The sequence below is a fragment of the Rhinopithecus roxellana genome, chromosome 9 (genome assembly GCF_007565055.1).
Source record: "Rhinopithecus roxellana isolate Shanxi Qingling chromosome 9, ASM756505v1, whole genome shotgun sequence".
NCBI classification, from domain to species: Eukaryota; Metazoa; Chordata; class Mammalia; order Primates; family Cercopithecidae; genus Rhinopithecus; species Rhinopithecus roxellana.
Genome location: NC_044557.1, coordinates 124,967,427 through 124,978,234, shown reverse-complemented (window position 1 = coordinate 124,978,234; position 10,808 = coordinate 124,967,427).

Here is a 10,808-nt window from a genome sequence, read left to right as displayed (position 1 = left end):
AGCTTCTGCTGCCCTCCAGGTAAACACTCCACAGCCTGTGGAGCTCTGTGAGTATAGTCTGTCCTTCCCATAATGATTTGCCTTGGTGCAGTAATTAACAGAATGAGCTCCAAAGTTAAGGGTTCAAATCTGGCTCTGACACTTGCAATTATGTCCCCTCTGATTCCTCATCTGCTAATCCATGGGGTTGCTGTGAGCACATGGAATGCCTCATGATACTGCAAGGGGGCACTGCCAGGTGCCCTGAGAATTACAAGCAGCTCTTGGTGCCTAATCTGCTCCATCTCTTATTCTTCATATTCTTTGTGTGTCTTCCTCTGCCACTTACCAGCTGTTGACCTTGGGCAGATTACTAAATTTCCTATGCTTTTCCCCATTTATGTAAGAATAGCAATGGTACCTACCTCAAAGGTACTATAGATGCTATAGATGAAATATTGGTTTCCTCCTTAAAATTTACATGTTGAAATCTTAACCCCTAATGTGAGAGTATTTGCAGGTGGGACCTTGAGAGGTGATTAGTTCACGAGGGTGGAGCCCACATGAATGGGATTAATGCCTCATAAAAGAGATCCTAGGAAGTCTTGTCCCTTCTACCCTCACCAGACACCAGTTCTGGTGAAGTGGTCCCCTCACCAGACACCAATGCTGCCAGCACTTTGATCTTGGACTTCCCAGCCTCTGGAACTGTGAGAAATAAATTTCTGTTGCTTATAAGACTGTGTTACCCACTCTCTGGTGTTTTGTTATAGCATCCTGAATTGACTAAGACAATACATGCATTGCTATTCAATGAAGTGATAGATACCACTCAGGACAGCAGCTGGCACGGAGAAGGAACTCAGTACCTGATGTGCCTGTTTTGAGTGGACACAGTTTTGTTTTGTTTTTAACTATACACCAAGGCCACTGTCTTGATCTGTCCACAACTGATGCCCATGTAGGTAATAGATGAGAGACTCCTGGGTGATTGGGGGTAGTTTCTTTGGACATAGAACCCTTCAGAATCATGACCTGTTACATCATTAGCTGGGGGTTATTGCTGGTTGAGGCGGGTGATAAAGAGGAGGCCATGACCACAGAGTACAAATACTTGCATCAGGCACTACTTTAAGGAAATCTCTAAAGTCTTTTAGAACACTTTTATTTATACAGTGTTAATTTATACATAGTCCCTTTAAAAAACTTTGTTGCAAGAGATATTAAGTCAAAACCATTTGCAAAACTGTAGCACCCCATTTTTTAAAATCCCACTTTTAAATAGAAAAAAGTATATATAATAGTCTATATATGCATACATATATGGTTTAGTATATGCATGGAAAAACTGGGGGAGACCCTATTCCAAATTGTTAATACTGATATTTTCAGCAGAGGAGGGGAAGACATTACAGAAGACTTTTATTTTCTACAGTATGCATTTCTATATTGTTGCAACTTTTAAATAGTAAAAATCCCATGTTACTTCTTTATTATATCAGAATAGCTTAAATTCTCCTATTCATTAAGTTGAGAAAAGGAGTATGCAACTGTGGAAAGTGTGGTCTGCACATGAAATGGACGTAAGTGTCTTGCCTGTAAATTTAACTCCATCTCATCTACTCACTCCAAGGCATGCTGGAAACCCATTACAAGCACTCATGACAGAAATCTGTCAGCATTTTGGAAACCACTTGACCCCTATAGGATGCCTATGTGAATGTGGAGCTGTTGAAAGTGTCACTCAGTTGGCCACAGTTGGGTCCTCTGTAGACGCCCTGGCTTCTGGTGCACATAGTGTGTCTGCAGCAGCTCTGCTCTGCCATTCATCCACATTTTATATTTGTTAGTAGCTTGGGAGAAGTTGGGGTGGAGTTAAGAAGACATATTCTGTGGGCTACCCTCCAGCTTACTCCTCCATTAGACAATTAACGATGTACTGAATTGATGGGGTCAGATTCCAAGACACCAACTGTACCACATTTTCTAGTGGTCAGAGTCACTGTGGGTGGCAAAAGTCACAAGCCACACACCTAGATGTGGCTTTCTCTCTGATGGCGAAAGGAATGGGCTGAGCCAGAGTTGTCTCTCTGGGAAGGCTTGCCCATCTTGCTTTCCACCTCTCTCCCTGTCTGTGAGTACGAGTGTGGCAGGTGTATAGATCAGCCAGCTGGGGAAGGAGTCAGACTCAAGGCAGAGAAGCAGCCTCACTTAGGCGCTGAGCCTGGTCATGGACTCCAGTTTGGTTTACCAGAAACCATACATGAGGGGAACACCACATGTCCAGGTCATAGCGACGTACAGTGAAGGGAAGAGCTTCATTCACTGATGTCAGCTCTTGCTTGGAGCCACTTCCTGTTTCACAGAACAAATGATTCTTTGAAGTCCAACTCTGCATGGCACACCCAAAGCCAGTGATGACTGGGATGGCTCCTGACTCCAAAATTTGACTTCTGATGGAGGATGAGATTTACAAAACACTGTGTTTTGCAACCGAGGGTGGGAAAGTCCTCACTTTTACACAGTCTTCACAGAGTGAAGATGTCATGATATAGGCACCTTCCAAAGTGCGCTGGTCCCTTCCAATCCCAAAGATCTCTCCCAGCGTCATGGCACTCATTCTCTGTCACTGCCTGACCTTCCTGAATGCTTTCGTTGGCATATTCTGCTTGCCCTACATTTTCTTTTATTTAAGAAATATTTTAAGACAGCATCTCACTCGGTTGCCCAGGCTGGACTGCAGTGGTGTGATCACAGCTTACTGCAGCCTTGAACTCCTGGGCTCAAGTGATCCTCTCACTTCAACCTCCTGAGTAGCAGGGACTACAGGCGAGCACCACCATGCCTGGCTAATTTTTAAAAAATTATTTTTTGTAAAGATGGTCTTACTATATTGCCCCGGCTGATCTTGAATTCCTGGGTTCAAGCAATCCTCCCGCCTCTGCCTCCTAAAGTGCTGGGATTACAGGCATGAGCCACTGTGCCCAGCCATTCCGTGCATTTTTTCTTTTCTTTTTTCTTTTCTTTTCTTTCTTTTTTTTTTTTTTTTTTTTTTTTTGAGACAGTCTTGCTCTGTCACCCAGGCTGCGGTGCCGTGATGCGATCTTGGCTCACTGTAACCTCCACCTCTTGGGTTGAAATGATTCTCCTGTCTCAGCCTCCAGAGTAGTTGGGCTTACAGGCACCCACCACTACTCCCGGCTAATTTTTGTATTTTTAGTAGACACGGGGTTTCACCATGTTGGCCAGGCGGGTCTCGAACTCCTGACTTCAGGTGATCTGACCGCCTCGGCCTCCCAGAGTTCTGGGATTACAGGCATGAGACACCGTGCCCAGTAATTCCCTGCATTTTCTTTTCCCTCCCTTTGCTATTATTTCTCCTCCAGACGTGTAGCCTTAACTATCACCTGAACTTGTTTGGTCTTCTCTTCTCCTTATAGTCTCATTCCCTTCGAGGGCTCATGCTTTTCCATGATTTCAGCCACCCTGCCTTTCTGATGTCTCCCCGTAGGTCTTCTGGGCAGGGACCTTCCTTCGAGCACTGTCTGCCTTGCCATTAGCACTCACTTCGCCCTCTCTGTCTCTGTCTCAGGAGCTCTTCCTCCTGCTTTGCTGTTCCTAGGACTGGCACATCCATCCACCGTTAACTAGATCCCACAGGGCTCCACATAGTTCTCCATGTAGGGCTGACTGCAATCAATGGGTGCCTGTTTTGCCTCCCAGGAGGGGGCATGTTGAGTTTGGGAGTGGGAGGCAGCAGGCTGGCCAGGGGCTGTGGTGGGAAGGGCATGAGTCTGGGGCCCACAGCAGGCCAGGCACAACTCTGCCACTCCCCAGGGAAGGAGGTCACCTGGCCTCTGTGAGGCTTCGTTTCTGTATCTGTAATATGGAGAGAAAGAGAATATGGAGCGGAAGCAGTGAGGGGAGGGAGGGGACAACGTACTTGGAAGTGGATTGTGAGTGATAAGGAAGGAGCAGGCAGTTTTGATGATCAGCCACCAGAGCACTGTGGCCATATCCCAAATAGTTTCCAGCCTAAGCTTTCCTTCTCCCTGGGCCTAGGACCCCGTCCATATAACAAAGTCCAGATGAATGCTGAGCTTTGAAATAAGAAGCCACGTGGGAGCTTTCCGTTTGGACAAGAACTGCCTTTGGCATAATTCTGAGCACTCCCCCCTGACGTTTTAAGAATAAAGGCTGAGGTGGGAGTCAGTGGGTAGGGAGGGGCACCAGGTAGATTAGGAAACCCAGGTGGGCTGGCCCCGGGGCGGGGCTGGGTATTGCTAAGTCATCAGTTATTTAACCTTATGGAGTTTTATTTAGCCACCTTTGTGTGACATGTTTTATATATATCATTTTATTTATTCTTCACCAAGTCCCTGTGAATGGGGTGGTACTATTGTCCCCATTTTAAAGATGAGAACACTGAGGCATGGAGATATTAACAAGTTTACAGATAGTAAGCGCCAATACTAATAATAATAAGCCCAGGCATTCTGGTCCCGGAGTTGGAACTGTTTGACTAACTGATTATTTTGATACCACAAGTATATGGCTGTCCCTGTGGAGTTGTGGTCTCCCCGAAAAGGTGAGGCTATTTTTGGCATCAGTCACCAGGGGGAGAAGAATTAGGGTTCTCAGAGGCAACAGAAAGGGGCAGGGAAACAGCCTGGTGGGATTCATCCCTCTTGGCCTAGTTGGAAAAACCGGCAAGCTATTGAGGGAAGGGGCTGAGAAATGGAGAATTTGGGTACGGTGTCTGGAGGCCGTGCCAACCCACTGGGCCCAGGGCGGAAATAGCTCAGAACACACGGGAGAAGGCGGGCGGGGGAAGGCCCGTGGCAGCTCCGCTGTTTCTATTTCCTTGTTTAGTGGTTACTTGTCACCTGTGACTCTTGCCTGATGCTCAGTGAGGGCCCTTGGGAAGATCCAGCTCACCTCAGCTGTGCTTAAGGTTAAAAGAGAGCAGCGCGAGGAAGGGAAGGGGTGCACGGGAGAAGGGAAGGGGAGGGCGGGGAAGGGAAAGGGAGTGCAGGGAAGGGAAGGAGAGGGCAGGGAAGGGAAGGGTCCGCGCGGGGAGGGAAGGGGAGCGCCGGGAAGGGAAGAGGAGTGTGGGGAAGGGAAGGGGATCGCGGGAAGGGGACGGACAGCGCGCGGAAGGGAAGACCACATTGGTGGTCTCGGAGGTTCCAGGGAAGGTGACCCTTGGAGAGGCAATGCTTGCCCCACATGGAGATTCACTCTCCAGCCTAAACCCAGCCGACAGTGAGGATTTTTTTCTGCTGGGAGGAGCCATAATTAGACCTAAACATTAACAGCAAATCCAGGACCATCCCTCACCAAGTAGGAGAATAAGGGAGAGAATAAAACCTCCCGGGAGTCTAGGATGTAATTGGACCTGATTTCCCAAAGGAACATATATTTTTTCTTAACCTTATCCAACATTATTTTGTGATTCTAGGCCCTTGGTTGGGGCCTACACAGGACAAGCTACTCCCAGAAAACGAATAGAAAAGAGAACATTTTCCGAGGGTTCTCTTGACTCCTTTCGGCTCTGTCTCTGTGTTATTTCCAGGCAAAGGGCAGGATCCCTCCGATTTTCCATATTCATAGGCCAGTTTTGAAAGCTCCTCCCCGGATGCGGAGACCACATTCCCCGTTCGGAAGGAGGTGGATGGGGAGAGTCTGCATAAGGAGATGGGAGTATAATTCAGGTAGAGTTGGGTTTTTTCCAATGTACACATAAAAATCCTTAAATATTGCTTGGTGCTATATATTTTTCCTAAGTATGACATCATGTCGAAGGAGCCCCGGAAGCCTCTTCCCTTCTTCATTTGTGAGACCAGCTTCCACTTTCTGTGACCCGCGCATGCTGCAGCCTCCTCTGGAAACTGAACACTGGGCTAGATCAGTACTCCCTCTCCAGCACTGGTGGAAGGCTGTGGAGGGGATCTGAGCAGCAGCTCTGAAGGCCAAGGTGTCTCCTGCAGCCAGGTGATGGTGGCCCAAAGCTCCGGGGCTTCCCTTGCCTTCCCTGCCTCTCTCCTACAACCATTCTTGCCTCACAGTTTTGCAATCATGGTGCTTGTGTGTGCGAGGGCAGGGAAGGCGGGTCTTTCCCTGAAGCAATGTAGGTAAAAGCCTTGATGGATGTAAAGTGAGGGTCTGGGGAGCTAGGAGAAGAATGTGAACTTATGGGAGTGCATGTGCCCCCAGCACTACTCTGAGAAAAAGAAATGCCAGCTCACTGCACCAGACGGAAGACATCTTTTAAAGATGAAGACAGCCACTAGACAACGAAGCAACAGGAACATTAATCTTAGAGTCCTAGCAGCCAAGGAGGTGTCAGGCAGGCCCCAGGCCACATGGAATTCTTTGCCCCTCTTCCTGAGTTTAGGGTGGGAATGATGAGGTGAACCACCCCTGGCGCCCAGGGGCAGTCGCTCCCTGCCTGTGGCATTGAGGTTCTGAGAAGGGACCATCATTCAGATCAATGGGCTGACACCTGGGTGCAGTGGAGATCAGGCCAGGCCTGGGAGAGAGTAAGCAGGAGAGGGAGCCGGCAGGAAGCAGGATGAGGAAGAAGAGAGGGCACAGAGGATGGGGTGGCTCAACTTCCATTTGTCTTGGCTTTAGAAGTGTGTCCAAACGGACCTCCATAGTGCATGATTAGATGGCTGGGGCCAAGGACCTGGGGGCTGATGGGTGGGCCACCTTGGAGTGGGGAGCCCTGTGGGTCTGTGTGTGTGTGCGTGCATGTGCCAGCAAGTGCAAACTGGACAGCAGTTCACTATGTGACAGCGTTTGCTCACAATAGTCCCCCGGCAACCCCAACTACCAAGGAGCCCAAATGTCTCCATTTACCACAGAGAAAAGAGGGTCGGCTATAAGCTGAAGGTTTGTGTACCCTCAGAATTCAAGCATTGAAATCCCAGCCCCTAAGGTGATGGGATTAGGAGGTGGGGACTTTGGGAGGTGATTATCCATCAGGGTGGATTCCTTACAATGGGATTAGTGCCCTTAGAAAAGGGCCCAAGGGAGCCTCTTCACAGCTGGAGGGCACCGTCTATTACTGAAAAGCCCTCACCTGATGCTGAATCCCGCTGGCCTCACTTTGATCTTGGACTCCCCACCTCCGGAATTGTCAGAAACACATTTCTGTTGTTTATAAGCCCCCCAGTCTATGGTATTTTGTTACAATAGCCCAGACGGGCTAAGACAGGGTCCAGATTAACAAGTACAATCATATGCTGGCAAGAGGCAGAATCTTAAATCCCAGACCTAAATTCCCCAAGAGCCAGAATTCAAGAGTCCTCTCTAATTGCCTTTGATGAGAATTCAATTTAGGAAGGATTCTATTAATAGTTTAAACTAACCAGGAGGCGCTTCCCATATCTTCTCTGCAGAACCCAAATTCTCTCTAAACAGCTGAACCTTCTGCAAGCTGAAGATTCCTCATCAGTTTAATAAGAGGTTTGGAAAAGAGATTTGGAAACGAGTGGATAGGAGGGGGCTTTCTGTTTCTTTCCTGGTAGACATGTCCCCAAATTGGCCCCTTCTTAGGCCCAAAGAGGCATTTATTTGGTATAATTGGTGACTGATTCCTTTCTAACATCTTGGATTAGGACTTGAAATAATCTAGTCACAGTCCCCCGCCCAGGAGTCACGCGTGTTCTCAGGAGAGACTGAAGAGACTGGGGTGCGGGTGATGGAGGAAGCGAAAGAGGCCCCTCTACTTGCCCCTCAGTGTTTCTATCCTCCACGGCGTTCTATTTTCTGACAAAGACAAGCCTAAGCTCTGGGTGCCTGCCCTGAAGGGGACATACCCAGGAGGCACATATAGAAGATTCGGAATTGAAAATATTGGGAAGGAGGAAGGGGAATGGAGAGAACAGGGACGTTGAGGGAGAAGGATCAAAGGGCCGATTGTTGAGAGCATGCCGTCCCTCCCCAGAGTTCTGGGCGCCCCATTTAATGCAAGCTGTCTCTCCTCCTCTCTCTTTTCTCTCTCTTCAGAGGAGGTACTTTGGGGCAACCTTCTGCGGAGGAGAAAGGGCTCATACTGACATGGATTCCTTTCAAGTAGTTGTTCCTCCCTTTCCTTCCAAAATGACACATTTTGAAAGTGGAACACGTCCAAGCACGCAGAGAAGAGTGGAGAATAATGTCGTGAGATATGCTCGCCACGCTGTTTGCCACATATGTTGTGAAAAATGTTTAAATCAAGCCTCTGGATACAATCACTTTTGACATGCCCTCCCTCCCTCCCTCCTGGCTGTCCCTGGTCTTCCTTGTACCAGTCACAGCCTCACCCCATCTCCACCTGTCACCCACCATCTGGGAGAGTCTAGAATGAGTATGCTTGTATTCGATGCTGTGTTTCCCCTAATTGAGCAGTGAGAAATTCTCCTAATGGGGCAATAAGAAACCTCTGCTGGATGTCCATGGGGCTTGGTCTGAAGGCTGTTTGCCCCAAGGATTTATTTGCAGAATTTCAAGCAAAGGCATTAGGGGGAAAAATGTTACGTTGAGAAAATACAACCCAGGACTTCTCTGCCTCTCCCCAGACCCTCATTTTCAGCACTGAGTTTTCTCTCCAGCTTCTTCTCGTCTTAGCTTCTTTGGGGTTTCCCCTACCAGGCCCCTCTCTGAACCTCCAATTACCAGCCTGCATTTAGGCTCCGGGAGTGGGTAGCTCTGCTCTATGCATGGCTTTTCCTACCTGGCAGAAGGTGTGTGTCAGTCAGAGGCAGCTGGTGCCTGGAGACGTCCCACCCACTTACCTTCTCAATTTCCCTTTAACACCTCTTCTTCTCTTGGTGCCAGCTGCTTCTAACTTCCAGGTGCAGGAAGCATTTGGTCCACCCTCTGCTCACAATGGATGCCCCTCAGCTGCCAGAGTTTTCCACTCCACGATGATTTGCCCCTCCCCCACCATGCATAAAGGAAAAGCCACACACACGCGTGTTATTAAAATGAACTGTTTATATTATCTCCGTTGAGTCAATACATTATAATGTATTAAAATGGAAAGGTACAAAATTGAAATAAATACTTTCTGATTCATGTATAAATCTTTTTTTTTTTGTCAAGATGACTTTTATCATCAGTACATGTCACAAGAAAACATTTAAAATGACACTGAAACAATCATTGAAATCATGGTGCATGGAGGAAAAAGGTAAAGAAAACAACTTTTGGCTTGTTTTGGCATGAGACCTTGATACAATTTGGGTTCCCCAAAACCATGTGAAGGGTGGTAAAATAGAAATGCTCAAAACTGACTTAAAAAAATAAACAGGCTTTACAAAAACCCTCTTTTTTCTTAACCCAGCCACTTCTCGACATGGTCTGCACATACAGTAGATACATTCATTATTGTCCAAGGGAAGACAGTAACTGCCTTTCATTTTAAAGAGCTTGGTGGAGAGGCTAAAGAAATGTGCTGTAGCTGAAGGTGAGTAGAGTGTTCCAGAGAACAAAAAAGTCTAGAGGGTCTTCAGGAACAGCACTGAGCATGATGGGGGGAGGGTCTCTGGGACGAGAGGTGGAGGTGGAGGAGGGTGCGGAGTCCAGATCTGAAGCCATGGAGACTGAGGATGGAGCTGGGTTGTCAGTGGTGAATGTGGGTGCAGGGATCTCTCCGCCTGAGCAGTCCTGGGTTTGTCCTCAGCCTGGGGACGTTGCTCTTTCAGCAAGAGGCGAACCCTGGGCTTTGGAGACGGGGCTGGGGCTCTTTTGAGGCATAGCAGCAGTGGGGAGACTGGGGACAGGCTTGCAATGGATTCCATGGGAGGGGCTTCTCTCCTGGTTCTGACTGCTTATTAGGTGGTTATTAAGGCAATAAGGACTTAAGCAAACTAGAAGTTAAGGGCAGCTAAGTTCAGCCAGATCAAAGGTAAACAAAAGGTGAGAAGGAGTCCCTTTCTCCTCAGCTACCTTTCCCCCAAGCACAGGAGGCCTCAGCTCCTGAAGCTCTGAATTTACAGTACACAGTAGCAAACGGCTTGCCCTTTGGAAGGCTCCATGGAAAGAAGGCTTATCCCTGACTTGGGGCAACTTGACTGAATTTTCTACTCTCCAGAATCTCTTTTCTGTGGTCACCCGACTGGGAGTGGAAGATGGAAGCACCAAGGTTCCTGCAGAAGATAGATCAAGACCTTTGCTGTCAACCTTTCGGCCCATCCCAATGGCCTTCAATGGCATGTGTCCTGGAAAGCCAGGCCTGCGTGCCTGTATGCCCCAGCGAGACCTATGCTCAGCTGAAGAAGAGGACAGCCTTTCAGGATTCAGGAATGTTCCCCCTAGAACAGATGGAATGACAGCTACAATGTCCTTGGGAATGTGAGGTCCTGGGTGAGTCTCTGGGGAAGTGAAAGAAGCTCCTTTAACTTGACTCCACTCACAGGGCGATGTGCAGGAGACAAAACAGAATGGATAGAGGAAGCTTCTCCTTTCTTCTTGCTCTAGAGTGAAGGAGATGGACAGTTACCTTGAACTGCTATGGGAAGGATGAGCATGGAGAGCTGCCTGTTATTCTGAGCCAACTTCTGGTAAGATGCTGGGTAAATTGACTGCCTGGAATTGAAGAACTGGCTCTCAAGCAGTTGCTGCTGAAGAATGTCAGCAAAGGAACCACACACCACTGTGGTAAGCCAGGTGGAAATCCCTCCACCCTCTGGCATGGGATGGCAGTCTAGAAAGGACTCTCCATGAGATGCCTGGGGCCTGAGGAGGCAGAGGCATGGGCACACTGTGCTATGATGACTTAGAGACACCTGTGAGTGGGACATTCATGGGGATGAAATGGGTGCAGGGAGAAATGGCAG